Below are 26897 nucleotides of genomic sequence, written 5' to 3'. Positions count from 1 at the left end.
AAGGAGACCAGGGTTTTTAGTTTGGGCAAATGATAGTTGTGATGAAAGGAGAGTGGGGCAAAGGGTTTCAGGACATTGTCCAACGAGGGCTTCAGGTGATGGGTCGTGAATGTCAGATGGGTAGGGAAAGAGGTAAAGACAGGAAAGATCTTTCAAATAAGAAAGAAAAACCAGTGAGACTAATGAATCCCTGAAGATTTCTGTTTTTTTTTTTTTTTTTAAGAAACAAAAATAGGTATAGATGCAGAAAGTGAATGGGATAGGTGGAAAGAGAAGATGGATAAAGAGAATGGAAAATAGGAAGTTAAAGATTTCTGAAGTGGAACAATCCCAGGTGAGGACCAAGGACCGAATATGAACCTGAGGGTAGGTGGTGGAAACAGCTTTTCCTAAATCTGAGACTTCAATTGGGAAGAGGATTTGGAAGCTTCATAAAAATTGCCATATTTGGCAGGTGAGGAAAGAGAAATACATATGTTTCCACCAATCAACATGGCAAAGTTAGGGCTTTATCTGTGTGTTTCTTGCTTCTTAATCTCTTGAATTTCTCACAATAGCCTAGTGGCTTGGGATAAGGCAGCCAGTTGGTTATCTCTGGGTCTTTGTTCCTTTGTGCCACTGTCAGTCACCTATTCTGAATGAATGCAGCTGAGGACTCTGAAATGAGTGAAAAATAATAAACATGATTTGAAGTTGCTGGTTATCTTTATTGGTAGATTCTAAAGAATCTTCTCCATCTAATGAAAAGTAATGGTAAAGAATCTACCTGTAATGCAGGAAACCAGGTTCAATCCCTGGGTCGGAAGCTCCCCTGGAGAAGGGAATGGCTACCCACTCCATCATTCTTGCCTTAAAAATCCCATGGACAGAGGAGCCTGGTGATCTACAGTTCATGGGGTTGCAAAGAATCAGACATGACTGAGCAACTAACACTTTCACTTCACTTCAAAGGATTTCTCCATCTAGTAGACATACAGAATTGGAATTAAGAAAAAAAAAGATAAAATTAACCAGTGTATGTATGTGTGTGTCAAATTAATATATGTATTTATTTATTTTTCTTAATGGAAGATGTCGCCTCGCAATAGTTAGCTCTAGTAATGTGAAATTGAGTGAGGATATACTGGTGAAGAAGACTCTATTTAATACTGTGTATACTTTCTTCTGCATTGCATTTTTTCCCATGAGGTGAATTATTTTATTGTATTAAAAGCAATAATATTTTAAAAAGAAAATTCTCCTGTGTAGCAAAAATGATGAGGTTAAGGGGCTGGTTTCCCAAAGCTACATTCGATCCCAGTTACCTGTAGGACATGCTCAGGTCACAGGTAAGCCAGGAGATTCAGCTTTCCTTAGGGTCTGAAGAAGACGGGACCAGCTATGTCATTTTGAAGGTGGAGAACTGTGTAAGATGAGAATGCAAGACCCCTTGTGGAAGACTTGTTATGAATTTCACAATGGCAACCGCAGAGCATTAAACCAAGTGCACGGGTCCTTTTAAACTTGGTGTTCAATGCTCTTGCATGGGTCACATGCCCATGAAGCTGGGCCCATGAAACATTGAGAGAGCAAGGATTTAGTTCTGGTAAGCAAAAAATATTACCTTGTACCCATTTTGTAATTTTTTAGTAAGTTTCTGAAATTCAAGAATGAAGGAGTTTTTCAGGACTAGTCATATCCATTGATAAGTTGTTAGTCCCATGCATGAGTAGCTCATATAGCTATGAAAACAGCTGCCAGAAAGAAAGGAGGCAGTGGTTCCCAGCTCTTATCCAGCCATAGAAGGGGTGAGACCTGGCTCCAGCTTTACCAAGGCTCAGTGCTGAGAATGCGGGGCTGTAGCAGATTGATGGAATTCCCCTTCACTCCTTTCAGGAGCCCCATTGCTCTTCACCATAGCACAGCTGGGAGTCAATACTCTGACTTATCCCGTGATTCTTTAAAGAGTCCTTTACGACTCGGTGGTAAATCTGAACTCCATGGTTCTCTAGTGGAAGCTAGATTCTTACTAAGTCCCTGGGTTCTGTAGCAGGAGACACAGAAGTCAGGGAAATCTCTCTTTAAAACCCTCAGATGCTGGCATTAGAGGGTGAAATTGTATTAAGTGAACCAGAGAAGAGAGTGGGTGGAGAAATTTGTTCTGCTTTGGCATGTTATTTAATTAAATACATTTTCCATGGTTCTTGAGAACTTAGATTAGGAGATTTAAGGAAAAAGATTCCCACAATCTCAAATGTCACAAATAATTGATTCATGCTGATGTGATGATAACAAGACCATTTGTCTCATCTTTGGATGCTGCCCATACATTGCTTGTCTCTATGAAAAAGATTCATTCATGTATCATCTATATAGAGACCTTCTTTGCAGGTTATCTTCTCTGTATTCTTTCAACATTACCAAGGTGCTGTTATAATCACAAAGTGGAATGATAATGTAGGTTGTATCAGTGACAACAGCACACCTAGTGAATAGTGTGATTGAGTGTAATTAACATTGTTCTATACTAGTCCTCTGAGTTAGACTTTTCTCATTGCACTTCCCCCATATGCAGTAAATTTTTAAAAGTCTCACCCAAATAGCTCTGAATAAGAAAACTTAGTACTGGGAATATAAAATTAAACCCATATTCTTACCTACTTAAGTCTTCAATATTTTTTACTTTAGCCAATTTAAAGGGGTTGCCTTGAGGTCTGGCTTTTTGAAAGAAACAGCAAAAACCATTCAGTGTTTATTTAGATATGCACAGCTTGCCTTTTAATTTCTTAAACAAAAGATTCCTTTTAATTTATCAAATTTCAAAGACTGTATGTATATATACATATGCATATGAGTCTTTTTTTTTTTAAATAGAGGATTGAATAATACTTTTGCCATGAAATTGAAATTTGCTTGGACTCAGAGAAACTAATTCAAGGAAGGGTGAACAGCTAATTTCAGGCTACAAAATCTTTTCATCATTTCAACTTTAAATTTGAGTCTAGTTGCCGGTCTGGTGCCTGGAAAGGTGGTTGAGGGGTGTTGGTGGTACATTGGTTGTTGGGTAAATGTGTGTTGGGTATAATATTGTTGTGACTATTCATGCCTTCAGCTCTAGCTTCTAGCATAATCTATGCTTAGTTCAGTTCAGCTCAGTCGTGTCTAACTCTTTGCAACCCTGTGGACTGCAGCATGCCAGGCTTCCCTGTCCATCACCAACTCCCGGAGCTTGCTTAACTAGTATCCTATTTGTCCTCTAAGTCAGGTTTCCCTTGTTTGACTGATGTAGAGCTTCTTTTAATTTCTTTGAAATCACATCATTTCTTGCCCATTTTAACTATTTCACTAGCCATCTTACAAATATGGACACATCTTGGACCTTGCCACCAATGAGATCTACTCTATTCTAAGATTTTGAAATCAGAAATTAACTTTCTCATTTCTTCCTACACTTTACCTTAATTATGCCTAACCTGCTAACTATTTACTTTTTCCCCATAGTCTCTCATCTCCTCCTTCACTTAACCTACCATTTTTTCATGGCCATCTTGGAGTTGCAAATGATCTTTTAATATCCCCTAAATTCTATGAACTTATACTGTATCTGCCAAACTTACGCTGAAACTTAGGTAGCCGGCCATACCATCCATCTTCTCACTTCATGTTCCAAGAGCTATGGATCATAGACCAGAAATGTTGTGTAGCAGGAAGAGGAGCTCTGTCTAAATGAAAGAAAGTGAAAGTGTTAGCTGCTCAGTTGTGTCCGACTCTTTGTGATTCTGTGGACTATAGACCACCAGGCTCCTCTGTCCATGGAATTCTCCAGGCAGGAATACTGGAGTGGGTTGCCATTCTCTTCTCCAGGAAATCTTCCCCACCCAGGGATCAAACCTGGGGTCATCTGCATTGCAGGCAAGTTCTTTACCGCCTGAACCACCAGGGAAGCCCTTGGTATAAATATGTGGTCTCTAATGTCAATTGATACATCTCTGCTACTACTAGATATACAATTTCTGGTTGACTTCCACTTGTGGTCCATCCTTGCCTTTTTATGACACTGTTTTATAAGGAATCAGATTATATCCTAATTCCTTCATCACTGAGACATTTTAGGTTCTATTTAAGTATCCGTTCCTGGTGTTCAAACCCAAATCTATATAGCTAGTACCTTGGCCTATCTTAATCTGTAATGGAACAGTTAAAGACAGCTAAATTAGTCTTCTTATAGGTCACTTTTCTCAGTCCAGTAGTCTATTCTCAGTCCTTTTTATTTTTTCTGTAAAATTTGACAAGACATGTTTCTAGTTTGAAATTCCTCTTCCTCCTGCCACTCTCCCCCTGCCTCTGTGTTTGTGACTGACTTTCTTTTAGTCTCTAAGATGCTCTGAGTATCTTTGTTTTTGGGCTTTTGCATTCCATGTCGCCCTTCAGGCTTCACTGTCACTTCCAAAAGACTTTCCCAGACCACTCAAACTGAAATGGGTTCCCCTATTTCTCTTAGCACCTTTTCCTTCCTAATGTTTGTCACAATTTGTAATTGATTTTTGCTATTACATGTCTATTGTTTGCTGGCTTTACATTGCATTCCCAGCAATTAGCATTACTCTAGGATAACAATACATTTTCAGTAAATTATTTTGGATGAACTGTAGTAATAAAATAAATTTTACTTTGTCCTCCACTTCCTTTCATGAACTTTGCTCCTAGCCAAAATATGCCCCTCGCTCTTCCTTCTACCTGTTGAGGATTTCCTTCTCCCAAGCTTCACGTGAGTTACCTATCTTTTTACATCTCCAGCCAGACATCTGTGATTTCTCCCTTGTTTGGGTTTACAGTGTTTTTCTTCTTCTCTCCTAAAGGACTCATTAATTTCAAAGTTGTAGTTCCTGTGTGGATGGCCCTCTTCCCTGTCACTGAGCTGAAGGCTCCTTAAAGGCAGAACTGGCATCTCACTCAGTTTTGTAGCCCTCACCATGTCTAGCCCAGGGCCATGCATGAGAGTCGGTTCCCAGTACGTACATGTTAATTGTTGAATAAATGAAACTCGGTACCTTTTGAATATACTTAGCTTCTCTGTAGGAGACTGACAGCTTTGAATTGGTTAAGCTCTAGTAATTTGTCTTAAAATGTGGACTGACTATCTCTGCTTCTCTTAAGGAGCTAATTTCTCAGTCTATAGTTCATGCATATCAAAGAATGCTTTTTATTAGTTATATTAACGATGTTATTACTTAGAGCTTTTCACAGTTAATGGAATTTTTTTCATATTGATGATCTAACTTGGCCTATCAGCAACTTCTTCAGGCAGGTGGAGTAAATATTTCTACCTGTACATGACACTGAGCTCAGAAGAGTCAAGCAGTGTGCTTAGGGCTGCAGAGCTGATCTTCAGAGTACCTAGCAGTGATTCTCACATGGGGGTGGAGCAGAGGGAAAGCTAAGGACTGTGATGTTTGCGGTTCTCTAGAGAATGCATTAAAATCACAGGGGGAAACGGCAGTTTTCCCAGATTATAAGCTTATTCCAAACTGAAAATTCTAATCCTTTTCCTAGTTCAGATTTATTGCCATTCTGCCACTATGAATGATATGACTGCATCCTGCCTTTGTCTTAGGTCAGGGAAAAAAAGTTGGGAAAATTGCAATCTACTGTACTCCTTTGGAATGTCATCTTTGTTAAATTCAAGACAATTGCTAGGCTTAATATATACTTGACATCTTAGGAAAATGGCTTCTTTAATTTTCAGAACTATTTACTCATTGCCTCCATGAGAACTTGTTCTCATTCCAAGAGATAGGCAGAGAGTCTTGGCATCTACCATTCTTTTTGTGGTACGAATATAGGCGTTTTCCTATTGCAGGAAAAAAAGATCTTAATAATGGAAGCTGAACATCTGGGGTATGTGGATGGGCGGGAATATGATTCTACAGTCATACTCCTGTGTGCAAAGCAGTGGTTCTCATCTCTTCCCATTAGCTTAAAAACAAGCCCCACTCCAGACCAATGACCTTAGAAGCATTTGGGAGTAGGGTCTAGGCAATCATAACTATTAAAGCTCCCCAATTAGTTCTGAGGCACGGCTCAGACTTAGAACTTGTAAAGTTTTCAATCAGCTGTGTTGCCCTACAACAAACAAGCTTGTACAATAAGCTAAAAATTAGTTTTTACATTTAAAGACATTTTTTTTTATAAGTTGTGACTCTAAGACCCAGAGGATCTGATGGATATGGCTGCCTATTGGGGAAAGCCCAGGTGCTGGCCACTTGGCTTAGCTCTGAGCCTTTGGGGAAGTTGTTTTCTCAAGAGATGTTCACATCGTACAGAATGTGTTTCTTCTAATTTTGCTATGTAGCACTTTAAGTTTTATAACACAGGTAAGAATGATTATAATTTATACATGTAGCCTTGTTAACTGGCACAATGAAAAGACTTTAAAATTTGTGACAGTAAGGAATTATGGTGTATCTTAGGAATCTTGACATTTATTAAATCAAAATCAAGGTTTATATTACGTGAGTCAGATATTTCAAGTTTGAAAACCCTTTTGCCTGTTTTTTTCTGAAGAATTACAAATGCTTGTGTCTTTCATCTTCTTTAGGCACTCAGTCCTGAATTAGAATAAGCTGTCTTTTTTAGTTAAAAATTTCTGGAATAAGCAGACTTCCAAACACTGTATCAAAATGTTTGTAAATATACTGGAAAGAATATTTCCATGATTATTATAGCTAGAGTTTGTTCTTTGAGTAGAGCAAAGTCTCTTATAATGGAGATACAGTTTACCTAAGAGTCATATTAATAAGTAAAAAAAAAAAAATCAGCTTTTTGAATAATATATGAATTCATATGGTATCAGTGGTATCTTTGCATTTGGGACAATACATAATTAGTTTCAATTCTCTTTGAGAGGGAGATGTGGATGTTAAAATAAATTGCTGATGAAGCACATACTTTGGAGAAGAGTGTATTTCAAAACTTTGTGCAATATCAGCTATTTCTTTCAATGGTATGGAAGTGTAGCCTAAGACTGAGAAGATTTATTGGGGGCAGTTTCAAACCATTCTTAGTATATAAAAGTTCACAGTTTGCTACTTAGAACTGGGCACCATAAAGAAGAAGAATAGCAAATATTTATAGCCCTGCTTGGAAGACATTAGTACTATACAACTTCTGGCACCATTGTTTGTAGCCAGTAAACCAAATAATAATCATTTGCTTGTATAAAAATAATCAGTATCACAATATTTAAGCATTCAAAAGGGTTTGGTTATATAGTTATTATGAGTTAACCCTTTACAAAATACTGCATAATAGACCTACTCCAGAAAAATAAGCACTTACGGGGTAAGAAAACTTAGATTTATGCAATAAGTATATTCTCAGGGAGGAAAGAAGGAATAGAGTTTGGAATAAATTGACTTTATTAAGTAAAAATGAAGAAACTACCTCTGTGAAAGGAACTATCTTGCTATCAGGAATAAATATTCCATACTGACACAGTAGAAAACCTAATCATTCTAACCTTGAAGGACTTTGTTCAAAGGTTTCAATTTTATCATGGACTTTAATCAGGCTATAGTATACCTAATACATGTAGTAGAAGATGCTATGCAAGCAGTTTACCATCAACCCTTTTTTGAGACACATAAATATAGTACTTCACTTTCATCATCGTTATTTTAAATATGTTCAAGAGTTTTCTTCCTGAAAAATGGATTCCATTACTTAGCCAAAGATTCATCACTTTGCTCCTCATTGTGTTTCTCAGGTTTGCTTATTTTGATAAACACCGAGTTCATGATCAGCCCCTTGTCCCCATTAAGCCTACAGAAAATGAAGGGTTTGTTACAATACTCACTGGGAAGAACTCTTCAATTTAGTTTGTTTTTCTGGTGACATCTACAGTGTTAAAGTAAAAATATTTATGTGGAACCATTCAGAGTGCATATTTAATGTGCTAAAAGCACAAACATGTGGGAGTATTCATTTTCTGCATTTTTTTTTTATACTAAAAACAAACAAAAGCCCAACCACTACTTCTTGGACCTAAAAAACAAAATAGGATAACTCAGCTCACAGAGTCAGAATCTACAGCTCTGACAGGCTGAAGAGCTGCGATTATAGCTTGGTCACTAATAATGACAGATTTTAGTGTCCATTTTAGTGTATGAAACACTAAATTACAATGAGTTGAAAAATGGATAGTTTATAATCCCAGAATAACATTTCTTGAGGGGGTAAGGATGACATTGTTAAATCATTTCAGGGTGGTTTTATTCTTTTCCCTTTTAGTTGTAGGTGTAGTATTGTTTTTACTTCTTTGCATATTAATACAAATGTGAAAATAGTGTGGATGTTCCGTTGGAAAAGAGGCTTATTACTATGTACATCTTTACCCTCAGTGTATATCTATGATTTTTTTTTTTTTTTCCTGGCACACAGTATTACAACTTGGTCCTTTGACTGGGGTGTGGGGGTGGGGTATAGGGGTGGAAACTTAGTTCCTCGCAGAATGTTATAAAGAAGTTTCTTTATTCAGATGACTTAATTTGTATAAGTCTTCATAAAGGCTGCTTCAATTTTGAGAGTTTCCAGTTAGCAGGGCCTGATGGAATCCACTCTAGTATGCCTTGCAAACTAACCCTGAAATCTCACATACTATTAATGATTATGTATGAAGACTTTGGAAGAACTAGAGGTATAACTGATGATGGATATAAACATAGCATAGTGGTTTTTTTTTAAAGTCAGGGAAAGTATATATTTGGCAAGCCAGTCAGCTTGGCTCCCTAATTCTGAATAGAGCATTTGGAGGAAAAGTGAAAATGCAGTAATGGTCAAAATCTGTACTGATTTGTCTCCCAGCTTCGACTTGACCGGAGTGAGCCTTCAGGTAGTAAAGCGGCAGCGTGTAACAGTGGTGCTCAGAGAAAGGCTGTGTATGTGGTAGAGTAAGGGGTGGAGTCCTGTGATTTGGATTCTAATCTTGACTGAAACCCATTAGCTGTGTGGCACTGGGGAAGTCACTCGCCATCCAGCTTCAGCTTCTGCATCTCGAGAATATAGATGGATGGAGTACCTTCCCTCACTACCACATGAGGTTGGTAAAGGGTCAAACATGGAAATCTAAATAGGAATATTAAGTCTAAGTTTATAAGTGAGTATTATATAATAATGATGAGAGTAACTAGTCCCTGGGTTAAAGGTCAAAACACAGGACCCCTTTGAGTTATGCCTTGAAAAGCATGGAATCTCTTCTGTAATTGCATTTTTAGGCTAATCCAGAAATATATTAAGTAGAGGACCAGGAAAAAAAAAAATGGTGTGTGATTCTCTGGATTCTCTCACTGGTTATCCTGGAGCAGGGGGAAGAGACAAGTTACTCAATATCGTGGCCTCTTTCATGTGATCCTAAAAATAACTACCCAAAACAGATCATCAGAAAATGTGCACTGCATAGATCTTTCTTATCTTTAAAACTGAATGTTAATTTTAAAATAAATGAAGCCTCTCAATCAGATAAGAAATATACACAAGAGAATGCTCTGCTGTGCCTAGGCACTCAGTCATGACTGACTCTTTGAAACCACATGGACTATAGCCCACCAGGCTCCTCTGTCCCTGGGGATTCTCCAGGCAGGAATACTGGAGTGGGTTGCCATGCCATCCTCCAGGGGATCTTCCCAACCCAATGATCAAACCCAGGTCTCATGCATTGCAGGCAGATTCTTTACCATCTGAGCCACCAGTTCAGTTCAGTTCAGTCACTCACTCACTCCTGTCTGACTCTTTGCGATGCCATGAATCGCAGCACGCCAGGCCTCCCTGCCCATCAGCAACTCCTGGAGTCCACCCAAACCCATGTCCATTGAGTCGGTGATGCCATCCAACGATCACATCCTCTGTCGTCCCCTTCTCTTCCTGCCCTCAATCTTTCCCAGCATCAGGGTCTTTTCCAATGAGTCAGCTCCTCGCATCAGGTGGCCAAAGTATTGGAGTTTCAGCTTCAACATCAGTCCTTTCAATGAACATCCAGGACTGATCTCCTTTAGGATGGACTGGTTGGATATCCTTGCAGTCCAAGGGACTCTCAAGAGTCTTCTCCAGCACCATAGATCAAAAGTATCAATTTGTCAGCACTCAGCTTTCTTTACAGTCCAGCTCTCACATCAGTACATGACCACTGGAAAAACCATAGCCTTGACTAGACGGACTTTGGTGACAAAGTAATGTCTCTGCTTTTTATTTATTTATTTATTTTTAGACTTTAATAAAAAGCTTTCTTTTTATTAGAAAAAAGAAATCTTCTCTGAAGGTTTTTCTGCCTAAAAACATATAACCATTTTTTTTTCCTGACTGCCTCATTCTTTCACTGTTTTATTGTAGTAAAATATACAAATCAGAATTTACCATTTTAACCATTTTTAAGCATGTGGTTCAGTGGCATGAAGTACATTCGCATTGTGGTACAACCATCATCACACCATCTCCAGAGCTTGTTCATCATGTCAGAGTGCAGCCCTCTGCCCGTGGTGCAGTGGTTTCCCGTTTCTGACCCCCCTCTAAGCCCTCTGCCCGTGGTGCAGTGGTTTCCCGTTTCTGATGTCTCTGCTTTTTAATATGCTGTCTATGTTGGTCATAACTTTTCTTCCAAGGAGTAAGCATCTTTTAATATCATGTCTGCAGTCACCATCTGCAGTGATTTTGGAGCCCAGAAAAATAAAGTCAGCCACTGTTTCCACTGTTTCCCCTGTTTCCCCATCTATCTGCCATGAAGTGATGGGACCAGATGCCATGATCTTAGTTTTCTGAATGTTGAACTTTAAGCCAACTTTTTCACTCTCCTCTTTCACTTTCATCAAGAGGCACTTTAGTTCTTCTTCACTTTCTGCCATAAGAGTGGTGTCATCTGCATATCTGAGGTTATTGATATTTCTCCTGGCAATCTTGATTGCAGCTTGTGCTTCATCCAGCCCAGCATTTCTCATGATGTACTCTGCACATAAATTAAATAAGCAGGGTGACAATTTACAGCCTTGACATACTCCTTTTCCTATTTGGAACCGATCTGTTGTTCCATGTCCAGTTCTAACTGTTGCTTCCTGACCTGCATATAGATTTCTCAAGAGGCAGGTCAGGTGGTCTGGTATTCCCATCTCTTTCAGAATTTTCCACAGTAAATTGTGATCCACACAGTCAAAGGCTTTGGCATAGTCAATAAAGCAGAAATAGATGTTTTTCTGGAACTCTCTTGCTTTTTTGATGATCCAGCAGATGTTGGCAATTTGATCTCTGGTTCCTCTGCCTTTTCTAAAACCAGCTTGAACATCTGGAAGTTCACGGTTCACATATTGCTGAAGCCTGGCTTGGAGAATTATAAACATTACTTTACTAGCATGTGAGATGAGTGCAATTATGCGGTAGTTTGAGCATTCTTTGGCATTGCCTTTCTTTGGGATTGAATTGAAAACTGACCTTTTCCAGTCCTGTGACCACTACTGCGTTTTCCAAATTTGCTGACATATTGAGTGCAGCACTTTCACAGCATCATCTTTCAGGATTTGAAATAGCTCAACTGGAATTCCATCACCTCCACTAGCTTTGTTTGTAGTGATGCTTCCTAAGGCCCACTTGACTTCACATTCCAGGATGTCTGGCTCTAGTTGAGTGATCACACCATCGTGATCATCTGGGTCGTCAAGATCTTTTTTGTACAGTTCTTCTGTGTATTCTTGCCACCTCTTGTTAATATCTTCTGCTTCTGTTAGGGCGGGTCATGGTGGAGAGGTCTGACAGAATGTGGTCCACTGGAGAAGGGAATCACAAACCACTTCAGGATTCTTGCCTTGAGAACCCCATAACAGTATGAAAAAGCAAGAAAATAGGACACTGAAAGATGAACTCCCCAGGTCGGTAGGTGCCCTATATGCTACTGGAGATCAGTGGAGAAATAACTCCAAAAAGAATGAAGGGATGGAGCCAAAGAAAAAACAACACCCAGTTGTGGATGGGACTGGTGACAGAAGCAAGTTTCGATGCTGTAAAGAGCAATATTGCCATGTAAACCCATGGCTGATTCATGTCAATGTATGGCAAAAACTATTACAATATTGTAAAGTAATTAGCCCCCAACTAAAATAAATAAATTTATTAAAAAAAAAAAAAAGAGCAATATTGCACAGGAACCTGGAATTTTAGGTCCATGAATCAAGGCACATTGGAAGTGGTCAAACAGGATATGACAAGAGTGAACCTCGACATTCTAGGAATCAGTGAACTAAGATGGACTGGAATGGGTGAATTTAACTCAGATGACCATTATATCTACTACTGTGGGCAGGAACCCCTTAGAAGAAATGGAGTAGCCATCAGAGTCAACAAAAGAGTCCGAAATGCAGTACTTGAATGCAATCTCAAACGACAGAATGATCTCTGTTCGTTTCCAAGGCAAACCATTCAATATCACAGTAATCCAAGTCTATGACCTGACCAGTAACGCTGAAGAAGCTGAAGTTGAACAGTTCTATTAAGACCTACAAGGCCTTCTAGAACTAACACCCCAAAAAGATGTCCCTTCATTATAGGAGACTGGAATGCAGAAGTAGGAAGTCAAGAAACATCTGGAGTAACAGGCAAATTTGGCCTTGGAGTACAGAAAGAAGCAGGGCAAAGGCTAACAGAGTTTTGCCAAGAGAATGCACTGGTCATAGCAAACACCATCTTCCAAGAACACAAGAGAAGACTCTGCACATGGACATCACTAGATGGTCAACACCGAAATCAGATTGATTATATTGTTTGTAGCCAAAGATGGAGAAGCTCTATACAGTCAGCAAAAACAAGACCGGGAGCAGAATGTGGCTCAGATCATGAACTCCTTATTGCCAAATTCAGACTGAAATTGAAGAAAGTGGAGAAAACCACTAGACCATTCAAGTATGACCTAAATCAAATCCCTTATGATTATACAGTGGAAGTGAGAAATAGATTTAAGGGACTAGATCTGATAGACAGAGTGCCTAATGGACTATAGACAGAGGTTTGTGATATTGTAAAGGAGACAGGGATCAAGACCATCCCCAAGAAAAAGAAATGGAAAAATGCAAAATGGCTGTCTGAGGAGGCCTTACAAATAGCTGTGAAAAGAAGGGAAGCAAAGGAGAAAAGGAAAGATATTCCCATCCAAATGCAGAGTTCCAAAGAATAGCAAGGAGAGATAAGAAAGCCTTCCTCAGCGATCAGTGCAAAGAAATAGAGGAAAACAATAGAATGGGCAAGACTAGAGATCTCTTCAAGAAAATTAGAGATACCAAGTGAACATTTTATGCAAAGATGGGCTCAATAAAGGACAGATATGGTAGGGACATAACAGGAGCCACCAGGGAAGCTCATGAATACTAGAGTTGGTAGTATCTCGTTGACCTAGGAGTGGGTTGCCATGGCCTCCTCAAGGGGATCTTCCCAACCCAGGGATCGAACTCAGGTCTCATGCATTGCAGGCAGATTCTTTACCAGCAGACCTACCAGGGAAGCCCCATACAAGAGAATATTCTTCTACAAAAAGAATAGTCTTTTTGTTCTTAGTTCCTGGTACTACCTCTTGTATTAGTGTTTTCAGTATAAAATGGTGCTTCTACCTATGTTACTAATCAATAGGAACTCACTTCTGTGTGGATTTATGTGGTTAATAAATGGAATTATGACTTATCTTAATGCTAAATTAACTACTTTAAAAATGGGGCCAATATGCAAATACGAAGATACCAACCATGTTCAGCTTTAACAAGTGTTAACATTTTGCCAAATTTCCCTGAGTCCTTGTCAGTTCATTTTAAAAAATAAAACATGTTTTGTTCAACATGGCACATTGAACATATATCCCTTTCTCTTTGGAAATATCCCTTAAATGATAGCAAATTAATAATAATATTTAAAAAGACATGAATTTGAGGAGGTAGAGGACAGACAAGGACACAACAGTGGGTTAGAAATGTTAATTTGCTGGAATATGGAAAGGAGATGGAAAAGTAATAACTGACTTAGTAGCACGAAAAACCAGAACCAAGTGTCACTTACTCTTATGATGCGGTATGACATTTTTACCCACTAAAAGCTTAAGATTTTGGAGATACCAGGGCTCTTGGAGTCTGGGGTGAAATTTGGACTGGAGAAGAAGAGGGCAAGTGGAACATGTGCATACACAAAGCTTAGACCATCAGATCCCTCCTCCTTCTGAATCTGAGCAGCTGTGTTACTCCCACTCCCACCCTCACAAACAATGGAAGAGTGATGCAGTAGAGAATTTAAACCAGGGAGGCCCCAGACTGGGCACCTGGCATAGCAGAGCACAAGGGCAAGTGACATAGTGACCACAGGGTGCTTGCTGACAGCAACTCCCTGCATGACAAGACAGACACAGTCCCAGCCTCCTTTCCCCTTAATCATTGATGGTCATGAACCAAATATTACAAACCAGAGAAAAGTACTTATTTCCATATTTCTTCTGTTCATTAGTTTTCCAATTTTGGGGGGGAAAAAAAAAGGAAGAGATTTCATCTTACCTCCGGTTAGCTACCTACCATAGTCACTAGTAGCATCCCTCAGCTGTGGACCTTGTTAGATTAGTCGTTGTTGGCTGTGCATGGAAGAGTGCTCTACTGCCACTCCTTGAGGTTAGTCTTGCTCCCAATGAATGTCTGTATTTATGGTGTCATACCTTCTCCCTGCCTCATACGTCTTTCTCTAGAAAAAGAAGAACGTTTTAATAGCCATGTTAATAGATATTATCTAGGTGGCTTAGATGTTAAATGACAAGGTCTTAATGAGGTGGATACTTAAACTGATGCCTTTCAGATTGTGTTCTAGCCACCATGTCATATATACATTGTTTTTCTACATGTTGATAGTGAATCATGGATTTATGCTCTTATTAAACTTAGAGAAGATGCCTTGGAGTTCAGTGCATTCATTCAACCTCTGTTTTCTCAGTAAGCAGAAAGAAGCAAACATTTTTTCCAAAGATAATCAACTAGTTAGTGTCAGAAGCTGGGCTATAAGTTTTGAAAATGATCTTTGATTATCAATGAAAATATCTAGTTACCCCTTGCAATTTGTAAACCGCAGTGTGGGATTTGAAAGTCCATATTAATAGAAAATAATTACTAGGCATTAAGAGAAATTTTAAGGGCCCCTGGTAGATAAGCTTATTCAACTCACTGTCCAATTGCCCATTTTGGTCTTCCTTAAGAGAAGACCACACTTGCCTTCATGGTAAAAATTGCTTTTGATCAGCATTCTACCCATCTGTGGTTCCAGTATTAGATTTCAGATTCTCCAGTGGAGTGTGCAAGGCAAGAGACAGGAGAATCCCTCGAGGAAGATTGTGCTTTTTGAAACCTCACCAAGATGTTACTAAAGCATGTATATTGTTCAAATAAACCCTGTAGAGTTAGAAAAAGGTTGAGACATACTGCTTGAAAATTGTGTTTTAATTGAGTAATGAAATCTGATTTAGGAAATTGGAATAAAATACGAAGATAAGTACAAATTGGAGTGATAGAATTATTTCTAAAATCTGAGCAGATTCATAAGGATAGTAGCAAGATTCCCTCACAACCATTCATTTTACTGTTAAAGAACTTCAAATAATTCATGCTGTTCTCTCTAGCCTCAGAACAATTTTCACCCAATTTCAATATAAATAGATTTGCACATTTCAGGGAAGTGGATTTATGTGTTTCTTTCTTGGCAGGTAATTACAGGATAAGATTTCTATAAATGTTTCCTAATATTCCAAATTGTTGTTTTATTTTACATTTATATACAGTTGATGGCCCCTTCATGTAACTTTCTAAGAACTCTTTTATTGAGAGTGTCTTGATTCAGTTTTAAGCCAACTTCTGGTCAGTTACACTGACAGTGGTCTTAGCAGTGAATAATTTAGCATAGTAATTGCTTATATAGTAAAGAAGCATAATATCTAGAAAAATATTACCAGGTATTTTTTATGGAAGCACAGTTTATGATTTTTTTAGTATATTTGTTTATAAATTGAATTAGGCAATAAATATGTGGAGAAGGAAATGGCAACCCACTCCAGTGTTCTTGCCTGGAGAATCCCAGGGACGGGGGAGCCTGGTGGGCTGCCGTCTATGGGGTCGCACAGAGTCGGACGTGATGCAGTGACTTAGCAGCAGCATGTGGTCCAAAAGGCTGTGCAGATGTTCTCCAGCCACACTGCTTCCCATCAGTTCAGCAATGTGCTGAGCCCTCTTCTACTTCAGGGCTTGTCACAAATTGTTAGCCTGGCCTGGAACCCCATTAATCCTCTTTGCGAGGCCCTGTCCCCTTTAGATCTCTGTGGAAATGCCATTCCTGGATATCCAGACCAAAATAGTTTCCCTTGTTGTTCTCTCCGGTAATAGTAGTTTTCTTTTATAGCACTTACCATCATTTCATATCAACTTGCATATTCTATTTATTATTTGTCATTTAATGTTTAGTCTCTTTTTTCACCTCTATTTAGTCCTAGCACTGTCTGATACATAGTGATGCTCAGTAAATATCTGGGGAAAATGCATACCACAAAGAAAACATAATTTTATAGATAGTGAGCCCTTTAACCCACTGTTTTATCTTCAAGTGCTAAGATAACAATCTTAGTTTTAGGGTTTTTTTGTTTTTTTTTTTTACTAGTTCCAGTAATTATCTGTGTATTTTTGTCTACTGTTAGAAAATAGAACACCATTCTTTTGATTAAAATAATACAAGGTCAGTGGTGATGAACAAACTTGACATTCTCATTTTTCCAGTTCTTGTAAATTATAGACACTAGTTGGCTGTATAAATTATAAAATGTGTGTGGGATAGCTGTAGAGCTTTGGAGGATAAACACGGTTGTTACAAGTTCTAAAAATCATCTGGATTAAGTAGGTGAAGCCTTATCAGAGAGGTATGCGAGAAGGCAGTTGTGCTTGTTGTTGTTGTTCAGTCATTAAGTTGTGTCCGACTTTTTGTGACCCCATGAACCGAAGCATGCCGGGCTTCCCTGTCCTTCACTGTCTCCTGGAATTGGCCCAAACCCGTGTCCATAGAGTCAATGATGCCATCCAACCATCGCATCCTCTGTCACCCCGTTCTCCTTTTGCCCTCAATCTTGCCCAGCATCAGAGTCTTTTCCAATGAGTTGGCTCTTCAAATCAGGTGGCCAGGGTATTGGAGCGTCATCTTCAGCATCGCTCCTTGCAATAAATATTCAGGGTTGATTTTCTTTAGGATTCACTGGTTTGATATTCTTGCTGTCTAAAGGACTCTCAAGAGTCTTCTGTAGCACACAGTTCAAAAGCATCAATTCTTTGGCGCTCAGCCTTCTTTATGGTCCAACTCTGACATCCATACATGACTACTGCAAAAACCATAGCTTTGACTATACAGACCTTTGTTGGCAAAGTGATATCTCTACTTTTCAATATGCTGTCTAGGTTTGTGATAGCTTTTCTTCCAAGGAGCAAGTGGCTGCAGTCATTGCCCACAGTGATTTTGGAGCCCAAGAAAACAACATCTGTCACTGTTTCCATTTTTTTCCCTATTTGCCATGAAGTGATGAGATTGGATGCCATGATCTTAGTTTTTTGAATGTTGAGTTTTAATCCAGCTTTTTCACTCTCCTCTTTCACCCTCATCAAGAGGCTGTTTAGTTCCTCTTCCCTTTCTGCCATTAAAGTGGTATCATCTGCATATATGAGGTTGTTGATATATCTCCCACCAGTCTTAATTCCAGCTTGTGAGTCATCCAACCAAGCATTTCACATGATGTACTCTGAATAGAAGTTAAACAAGCAGGGTGACAATATACAGCCTTGATGTACTGCTTTCCCAATTTTGAACCCGTCTGTTGTTCCATGTCTGGTTCTAACTGCTGCTTCTTGACCTGCATACAGGTTTCTCAGGATGCAGGGAAGGTAGTCTGGTATTCCCATTTCTTTAATAATTTTCCACAGCTTGTTGTTGTGATCCACACAGTCAAAGGCTTTAGCATAGTCAATGAAGCAGAAGTAGTTTTTTGGTTTTTTTTTTAATTTTCTTGCTTTTTATGTGATCCAGTGGATGTTGGCAATTTGATCTCTGGTTCCTCTGCCTTTATAAATCCAGCTTGTACATCTGGAAGTTCTCAATTCATGTACTGCTGAAGCCTAGCTTGAAGTATTTTGAGCATAATCTTGCTGGCATGTGCAATTGTGTGGTAGTTTAAACATTCTTTGGCATTGCCTCTCTTTGGGATTGGAATGAAAACTGACCTCTTCCAGTCCTGTGGCCTCTGCTGGGTTTTCCAAATTCGCTGGCATATTGAGTGCAGAAATTTCACAGCATCATCTTTTAGGATTTGAAATAGCTCAGCTGGAATTCCATCACCTCCACTAGCTTTGTTCTTGTGATGCTTCCTGAGGCCCACTTGACTTCACATTCCTGGATGTCTTTCTCTAGGTGAGTGACCACAATAGCATGGTTACCCAGGTCATTAGACTTTTTGGTTTAGTTCTATGTATTCTTGCCACCTCGTCTCAATATCCTCTGCTTCCACTAGGTGCTTGCCATTCCTGTCCTTTATTGAGCCCATCTTTGCATGACATATTCTTTTGGTATCTCCAATTTTCTTGAAGAGATCTCTAGTCTTACCCATTCTATTGTTTTCTTCTATTTCTTGGCATTGTTCACTTAAGAAGTCTTTCTTATCTCTCCTTGCTATTTTCTAGAACTCTGCATTCAGTTGGGCGTGTGTGCATGTGTTAAGTTGCTTCAGTCCTGTCTGATCTTTGTGACCCCATGGACTGGAGCCTGCCAGGCTCTTCTGTCCATGGGATTCTAAAGGCAAGATCACTAGAGTGGATTGCCATGCCTGCCTTCAGAGGATCTTCCCAACCTGGGGACTGAACCTCCCTTTCTTTTGTCTCCTGCATTGGCAGGTGGGTTCTTTACCCCTAATGCCACCTTCTTTCCCTTTCTCCTTTGTCTTTCCCTTCTCTTCTCAGCTATTTGTAAGGCCTCCTCAGACTTATTTATGTTTCTAGGTATGGCAAATGTACTTAAGATTTTATTTAAATGATTGAAATTGAGAGGTATAAAATGAACATTATTGTTTTCTTATTCCATTCCTTTATTCATTTTTTTCCTAAATGACCACTTTCTAAGTGCTGGAATGGATATTAGGAAGTGTTGGGCACTTAATAAATGCTCATTGAGTGACTATACAAGTGGATGAATGACATACTTCTTCCTACAGAGGAGCCTCCTGTCTGGTGAAGAGGGCAGACCTTTAACAAATTTTGCTCTGGAAGCAGACAGGAGGGCAGTTTGGGGTCAGCATGTGACATTGCTGACCAATGAAACTGGAAAATGTCTCCTGGAGGACTTCTGGGAATGGCATTTTTGTAATCTTAAAAGAAACAGTTGGAATGAGCTCCCTCTTTTTTTCAAGGAGTGTCATCATCTCTCAATGTGTGTCTGGAGTTGTGTCAAGGAGTCTTGTAACTATGTGGGGAAAAGTCATACAGGAAAGTAGACATGCCAAGGATAGCAGTGAAAATATAGAACCTGCAGAATTAATAATACTGGAGCTGTCCTATCTTTGGGTTTCTTGTTATGCTAGATAATGCCGATCTGAAAGCTTTGTGAAGGCAAGGTCTTTGAAAGTTGTGTTCACCGTATATCCCTTATGCCTAGCACAATGGCTGGCAAAAGAGTATGTATGTACTCAACAAATATTTTTCAGTAATGTATTTAATTTAGTATGCAGCCAAAGGTACCTTGATGAATTTTGTGTGTTTTAGTGACAAAATTAGAGGAAGAAATGTTTGTATAAATGGTCTCAATCATACTTATCTTCAAATGTGGTTAATGAGCTTGTTCCTTTGTGTTTAAGTCATTTCCTGATGCTTATGTTTGGGTAACATTTTATTGTCACTGAAGTTAAAATTGTCCTGATATGTTGGTGAAGGCAAGAATCTAAAATTCACATTCTACCAATCAGGCAGACTCCAAAAATTTAAAGCAGCCTTGTAAGGAGGTAGGGGGAGAGATTTCATCTTAGGAGAAGACAAGAGAATCAGAAAATAGTGTTATTTTCACTTACACATTTTTATATTGAAATCTTTCCATTATGTTTAAGTTTCTAATCCATTGTCCACATATGAGAATTTTAAATGTATATTTGTGAATCTACCTACACAAGCTTGGAAAATTTTATTACACTATTTTTCTGAAATTGTTGTTCATCTCTGGGATAAGCAGTTTTTTTATTCTTTGTGGAGGATACAGGATCTCCTATTAGGGCTGGACATGATGATTAGGACCATTCTAGTCTTAGAGTCAATTCTGAGAACTTTGCTTGGAGACCTTTTTTTCAGATTATGTCAGAGACAGCATCATCCATAATGAGAGCTGTTATTTGAAGTAAAGTACAAAGGTTTCCTTGTCTTGGGCCGTATCTTAAAGAAATGTATTGAAGAGTGAAAAGCCATCCTAATAGCAAATACTCACCAATGAAGTTTAACTATTATGTGTTCTGCTAAAGCTCTGGGGAATTCATAATAACAGAATTTAAACTTTTCTTCTGATTTACCTTGTATAAACTACTGAAAATAAGTTGACTTTTTAAATGTTCAGTTAGCAATACATAGTTTTCTCTATCTGATTCTGTATCTCCTAACAAACTTAATTTGCATTGGTACTCCTGAAATCTCAAGGAGAAACCAATTTTACTTGTACATTAAGTTGGATTTACTTTTATTATAGGGAGGAGGAAAAACTTTCAGCTCTATAAGGCTGTTTTCAAAAAGGTCACTTGACTAGTATTTTTGATGTATTTCCCTATGCGTAGTTTGATATCTGTAACTGAATCTTTAATTCCCTTGTAACAGTGGGTTTCTTGAATTCTTCTTATAGCGTCACCATCCTCATATTATGCTTTTACAGCAATTCCCTAGACTTGTGAAGGTGAAGGAAGAAATTTATAATGGTACTGAATACCAAACTGTTTCTTGATTTATTCAGGAAGGTTGTTATATACTGGTATCAAGTGACAGCTTAAAAGCTAGTATAATTTATCATCATCAGTTAATTTTCACTGGGTGTCCACTGGGTGCTGAACATTGTACAGGGCTTTTTGTCAGCTGGTATGCGACTGATAAGGTTGATGGAACTCTGAGAAGACAGAATCTTGTCCTTAAGGCACTTGCTGTGTTATCAAAGGCAAGTCAGCAAATGCCTAAAGTTGTCAAGCTCTGCGTGCAAAACCTATGTAACTGAAAATACTAAGTTTAGAGGGGCTCTTGTCAGCAAATGGAGGTCCTGCTCTCATTATTACCTACACAACCACCAGAAGAAAGGGGATGTTGTTGGATGGACCAAGAATAGATATCTACTATGGTCCAGTCCCTGGCTGACCAGCACCCATTTCTCTGTGTGTCTACACAGATACGTTTGGTCCCTACATATCATTTCAAAATATTCCTACCTAATGAGATCCAATCATCTTTTGAACAAACTGTGTACTCTGCCTGTCCCTAATGAGAAACAAGTCGCATTCCTATGATACATCTAGAGCTAGTGTCATATGGTCATTATTTCACAGACTTCTGGGTGATCTTTATTCCTCCTTTAAAATGATCAAGGAATCTGATCTCAATCAAATCTGGGTGTAGTGCCTCATGTTCTTGGAAATTATGGCTTAACAGGTATCTGATTGTATAATGGTGAAGGAAGTATAGGATAGCTGCTCTGTAAACTCAAGTACAGGATTGGTCTAGGGAGTGTCCATATCACCCTGGTGCAGGATAGTCCAGAAGATGCTGTGGCCAGGGACAATCATGTGCGTTCTAAGTTGCTTCAGTCGTGTCCGACTCTCTGCGGCCCCATGGACTGTAGCCCACAGGCTTCTCTGTCCATGGAATTCTCCAGGCAAGAATGCTGGAGTGGATCACCATTTTCCTTCTCCAGGGGATCTTCCTGACCCAGGGGTCGAACCCGGGTCTCTTAGGTCTCCTTCACTGGCAGGTGGGTTCTTTACCACTAGCACCATCTGGGAAGCCCAGGACTATCATAAGCATCTTTGTTAAGTTTCTTCCCTAACCTTGGCCTGGCTTCTGTGGCCAGTGGATGTGTTTACCTGAGGATTATCTTCTAAGAAGTTTTCCCTTATTGAGTGTCCTTCATGGCCATCTCTGAGAAGGGCTTTGGGGAGGATTCCCTTGCAGGGGCCTTAGCAGTTCTTTTCTTAAGGATTGCCTTAAGGTGGAACAGTCACAATTCTTTATTTGCTAGACTAGGGATTGTTTTTTTTTTTCCCTAGCTATATAAGTTCTTTAAGATTTTTGTTAGTTGTTTATGAATATATCCCTCCCCCCGCCCCCTTTTTTTTCCTTTGGAGGTGGTTGTGGCATGCTTTATTTTCTGGTAACTGGTATAAAAGTTATGTGTCAAATAGTTTGACTCTGGTCCCTTGACTTGCCACTTTTGTTTCAGGATTCAGGGAACCCTCTGTTTCCTTTAGTCTTGACTTAATGGCTTCCTGTCACTTGCTCTTCTTCTGCAGGTGGTAAAGCTTGACCCAGCTCATCTGTTTCCTCAGGCTCCTTCCTCAGCTTGTATCCCTTGTGAATGAATGAGTCATGGGAACTACTGAGTATGAGGCAGATGCACGTGAGAGAGCCTGGAGGTTCAGGCTCCCAGCACTCCTGCACCTCCCTAATATCCCCTCATTTCATTTTCCAGCACATCACATTTACCTGATCAGCACCCTGCATTCAGACTGGAACAAATAATATGGCTGCTGAAATTCAAATAAGAGATCTGAACTTCAGCAGTCTAACCATTACTGGCTACCAGGAGTGTTTCTTACGGTTTTATATTTGTGAGTTGCACAAAGGCAAGTGAGGGCTGAAATCTAGCCCTTCCTCTACTCACCAAGGCTTGCACTTGGGCAAGGAAGGCTTTTTGAAATTTGTCTCTATTGAAGGGAGTATGTGTTTCGATTTATAGGATAACTGATTTGTTTGTGTGTTGCTGGGTTTGGCTGTATTGCTTGCAGGTAAAAAAGTTTTCTTTAGTAAAACTGTCTGCTTTTTCTAGTTGACTTTCATGTTGGCCAGTTAGACGGAGTTTGTTGTTTTCTTGCAGCAGCTACCAAAAGCCAGGAGAACTCCAAAATACCAATATATGGGTAGATTTCTGCAAGTCCCCTAAAACTCTAGCCTTCCTTTGCATGTACTCTGTGTCCCAAGGACTGCAGATTGCTTATTTTAACTAGCCATTTGCTACTGACATTCCAGCTAGGATGGTTGTTCAGTTTCTCAGTGTGTCCGACTCTTTGTGACCCCATCGACTACAGCATGCCAGGCTTCCCTGTCCTTCACCATCTCCCTGAGCTTGCTCAAACTCATTTCCATTGAGTTAGTGTTGCCATCCAACCAACTCATCTTCTGTCGATCCCTTCTCCTCCTGCCTTCAATCTTTCCCAGCATCAGGGTCTTTTCCAGTGAGTCAGCTCTTCCCATCATGTAGCCAAAGTATTGGAGTTTTAGCTTCAGCATCAGTCCTTCCAATGAATATTCAGGACTTATTTCCTTTAGGATTGACTGGTTTGATCTCCTTGCAGTCCAAGGGACTCTAAAGAGTCTTCTCTAGCACCACAGTTCAAAAGTATCAACTCTTCGGAGCTCAGCTTTCTTTATGGTCCAACTCTTACATCCATACATGAATCCTGGAGAAACCATATATTTGACTATACAGATCTTTGTCAGCAAAGGAATATCTCTACTTTTTAATACACTGTCTAGGTTTGTCATAGTTTTTCTTCCAAGAAACAAGTGTCTTTTAATTTCATGGCTGCAGTCACCATCTGCAGTGATTTTGGAGCCCAAGAAAATAAAGTCTGTCACTGTTTCCATTGTTTCCCCAATTATTTGCCATGAAGTGATGGGACTGAATGCCATGGTCTTCCTTTTTTTGAATGTCGAGTTTTAAACCAGCTTTTTCACTCTCCTCTTTCAACTCCATCAAGAGGCTATTTAGTTCCTCTTCCCTTTCTGCCATTAAAGTGGTATCATCTGCATATATGAGGTTATTGATATTTCTCCTGCCAGTCTTATTCCAGCTTGTGCTTCATGCAGGCCGGCTTTTCACATGATGTAAGCTGAATAAAAAGTTAAATAAGCAGGGTGACAATATATAGCCTTGACGTACCCCTTTCCCAATTTTGAACCAGGCCATTGTTCCATGTCTGCTCCTAACTGTTTCTTCTTGACCTGCATACAGGATTCTAAGGAGGCAGGTAAGGCAGTCTGGTATTCCATTCTCTTTAAGAATTTTCCAGTTTGTTGTTGTGATCCACACAGTCAAAGGCTTTAGAGTAGTCAATAAAGCAGAAGTAGATATTTCTATGGAATTCTCTTGCTTTTCTAATGATCCAACAGATGTTGGCAATTTGATCTCTGGTTCCTCTGCCTTTATAAATCCAGCTTGTACATCTGGAAGTTCACGGTTCACATACTGTTGAAACCTAGCTTGGAGTATTTTGAGCATGGTCTTGCTAGCATGTAAAATGAGTGCAGTTGTGCGGTAGTTTGAACATTCTTTGGCATTGCCTTTCTTTGGGGTTGGAATGAAAACTGACCTCTTCCAGTCCTGTGGCCACTTCTGAGTTTTCCAAATTTGCTGGCATATTGAGTGTAGCACTTTAACAGCATCATCTTTCAGGATTTGAAATAGCTCAGCTGGAATTCCATCACTTCCACTAGCTTTGTTCCTAGTGATGCTTCCTATGGCCCACTTGACTTCACACTTCAGGGTGTCTGGCTCTAAGTGAGTGATCACGCCATTGTGGTTATCCAGGTAATTAAGATCTTTTTTGTATCGTTCTTCTATGTATTCTTGCGACCTGTTCTTAATATCTTCTGCTTCTGTTAGGTCCATACCATTTCTGTCCTTCATTGTGCCCATCTTTGCATGAAATGTTCCCTTGGTATCTCTAATTTTCTTGAAGAGATCTCTAGTCTTTCCCATTCTATTGTTTTCCTCTACTTCTTTGCATTGATCACTAAGGCAGGCTTTCTTATCTCTCGTTGCTATTCTTTGGAACTCTGCAATCAGATGGGTATATATTTCCAGAGGGCCTCACTCCACCCTGAACCCCTTCAGGGTCTGTTGAAGTTCAGTGGCATTAGCAGCACAGGGTTCAGTCTCCGTACAGTGAAGTCGCTCAGTCGTGTCAAACTCTTTGTGACCCCATGGACTGTAGCCTACCAGGCTCCTCTGTCCATGGGATTTTCCAAGCAAGAATACTGAAGTGGGTTGCCATTTCCTTCTCCAGGAGATCTTCCTGACCCAGGGATTGAACCTGGGTCTCCTGCATTATAAGCAGACGCTTTACCATCTGAGCCACCAGGGAAGTCTCTGTAGAGGCAGTTGGCAAATGCCATTGTTGTTCAGTCGTTGGCAATGCTCTTGGTGATTGCCAATTAGTAGTTGATGCTACTCCTGATGCAGGTTTTTATATTAGATCAGAGTCCTCCATCTTAGGATTTTTCACTTGTATTGTGCCTTACCAGAGAGCCTTATCATATTTGTTGTTGTTCAGGTGCTAAATTGTGTCCTCATGGACGGTAGCATGCCAGGTTCCTCTTTCCTCGACTGTCTCCTAGTATTTGCTCAGATTCATATCCATTGAGTCAGTGATGCTATCTAACCATTGTATCCTCTCCCCTATCACATGGAGGAGGGCTAAACGCACCCAGTAGCAGACTGGATCTAGGACCTATGCCAGAAAGCAGTTCTGCACCTATCTAAATATCTCAACGTGTATGTTAAGTTGAAACCTAAGAGTATTACATGCTTCTTAGTGGGATGTCTTCGTATATGCTTTGTGGTCCTTCAAAGCTGCAGTCGGTGTGTAAAGACTCTGGATGAATCTGAAACTTTCAGATATTTGGGATTTTCAGTATATGCTTTTTTAGGTGCCATCCACCCTAATTTTACTTTTGTATATGCTGCTTAATGTTTGTAAATGCTAACTTGGCTAAGTGTTTTTGATATGTTATTTGAAAAGATAATATTTGAATACGTTCTATCCCTTTGTGATAGAAAACCAGGTGATTTTTAAAGTGATTACTTCTAAAAGCAAATAATAATTTTAAAAATCTTTCCCTATAAACCTCATGGTGAAATACTAGCAAGGTCAATAAAATGTTTAATTAATGGTATGACTTTTGAAGTGAGGTGTAACTACCTGATACTTCCTAACTTGCTATTGTTTTGAGAATTTTGAGAAAAAAACTATTTGTTGAAACACAGCATAACAGTAGAACTTTTCAAACTTCTGTTTGCCCACTAATTGATCTTAAAATAAAACACACAAAGGAAATGCCTTTGTATACCTAAACATATTCCATGTATATGTATATAATTTATATTTAATATAAATTTATATTTATAATATATATGTGTGTGTGTATCTATCTGTCTATCTATCTATCTATCTATCTATCTAGGTGAATATGCCCACTATTACCTATTAGAAAACTCAGAAGTCATTCTTCAAAAGAACATGAAGCCATCATATTCCTTTTAAAGTTATCATATTAAAAAATAATTCAGTATGTAAAATAGATTTTTGGATTGTGCCATCTTTTTATTAATGTATTTTCAGGCATACAGAAAGCACTGTTTAGGCTATTTATTCTCTGTAAAATATTAACATATTTGTGTAGATGTTTACTATAGAATTATTACTGGAGAAGGAAATGGCAACCCACTCCTGTATTCTTGCTTGGAGAATCCCTATGGACAGAGAAGCCTGGCAAGCTACAGTGCATGGGGTTGCAAAAGTCGGACACAACTGAGCAATTAGCACACACACATAGAGTTATAAA

At 39.2% G+C, this 26897-nt stretch overlaps 1 protein-coding gene, 1 long non-coding RNA gene and 1 other non-coding gene across 7 annotated transcripts in view; 1 reads left to right on the top strand and 2 right to left on the bottom strand.

Moving 5' to 3' along the window:
- The window catches only part of MDFIC (MyoD family inhibitor domain containing), a 97230-nt gene that overhangs the window by 28232 nt on the left and 42101 nt on the right, over positions 1-26897 (top strand). The gene's annotated exons all lie outside the window — the stretch shown is intronic.
- LOC145524871 (uncharacterized) overlaps positions 2731-26897 on the bottom strand; it is a 63758-nt gene continuing 39591 nt past the window's right edge. The window contains exons 4-5 of the long non-coding RNA XR_014067904.1: positions 14556-14718; positions 2731-3701 (exon numbers count right to left, since the gene is read on the bottom strand). This is a non-coding gene — a long non-coding RNA (uncharacterized LOC145524871). The remainder of the gene's footprint in view (positions 3702-14555; positions 14719-26897) is intronic.
- On the bottom strand, positions 25345-25417 carry TRNAY-AUA (transfer RNA tyrosine (anticodon AUA)). Its single transcript has one exon. It is a non-coding gene; the product is annotated as a tRNA-Tyr (tRNA).

Source organism: Giraffa tippelskirchi, chromosome 10 (assembly GCF_054371585.1).
Source record: "Giraffa tippelskirchi isolate mGirTip1 chromosome 10, T2T-mGirTip1v1.2.pri, whole genome shotgun sequence".
NCBI lineage: Eukaryota > Metazoa > Chordata > Mammalia > Artiodactyla > Giraffidae > Giraffa > Giraffa tippelskirchi.
The sequence above is the reverse complement of the archived record's forward strand: the minus strand, read 5'-3'. Positions and strand labels throughout refer to the sequence as shown.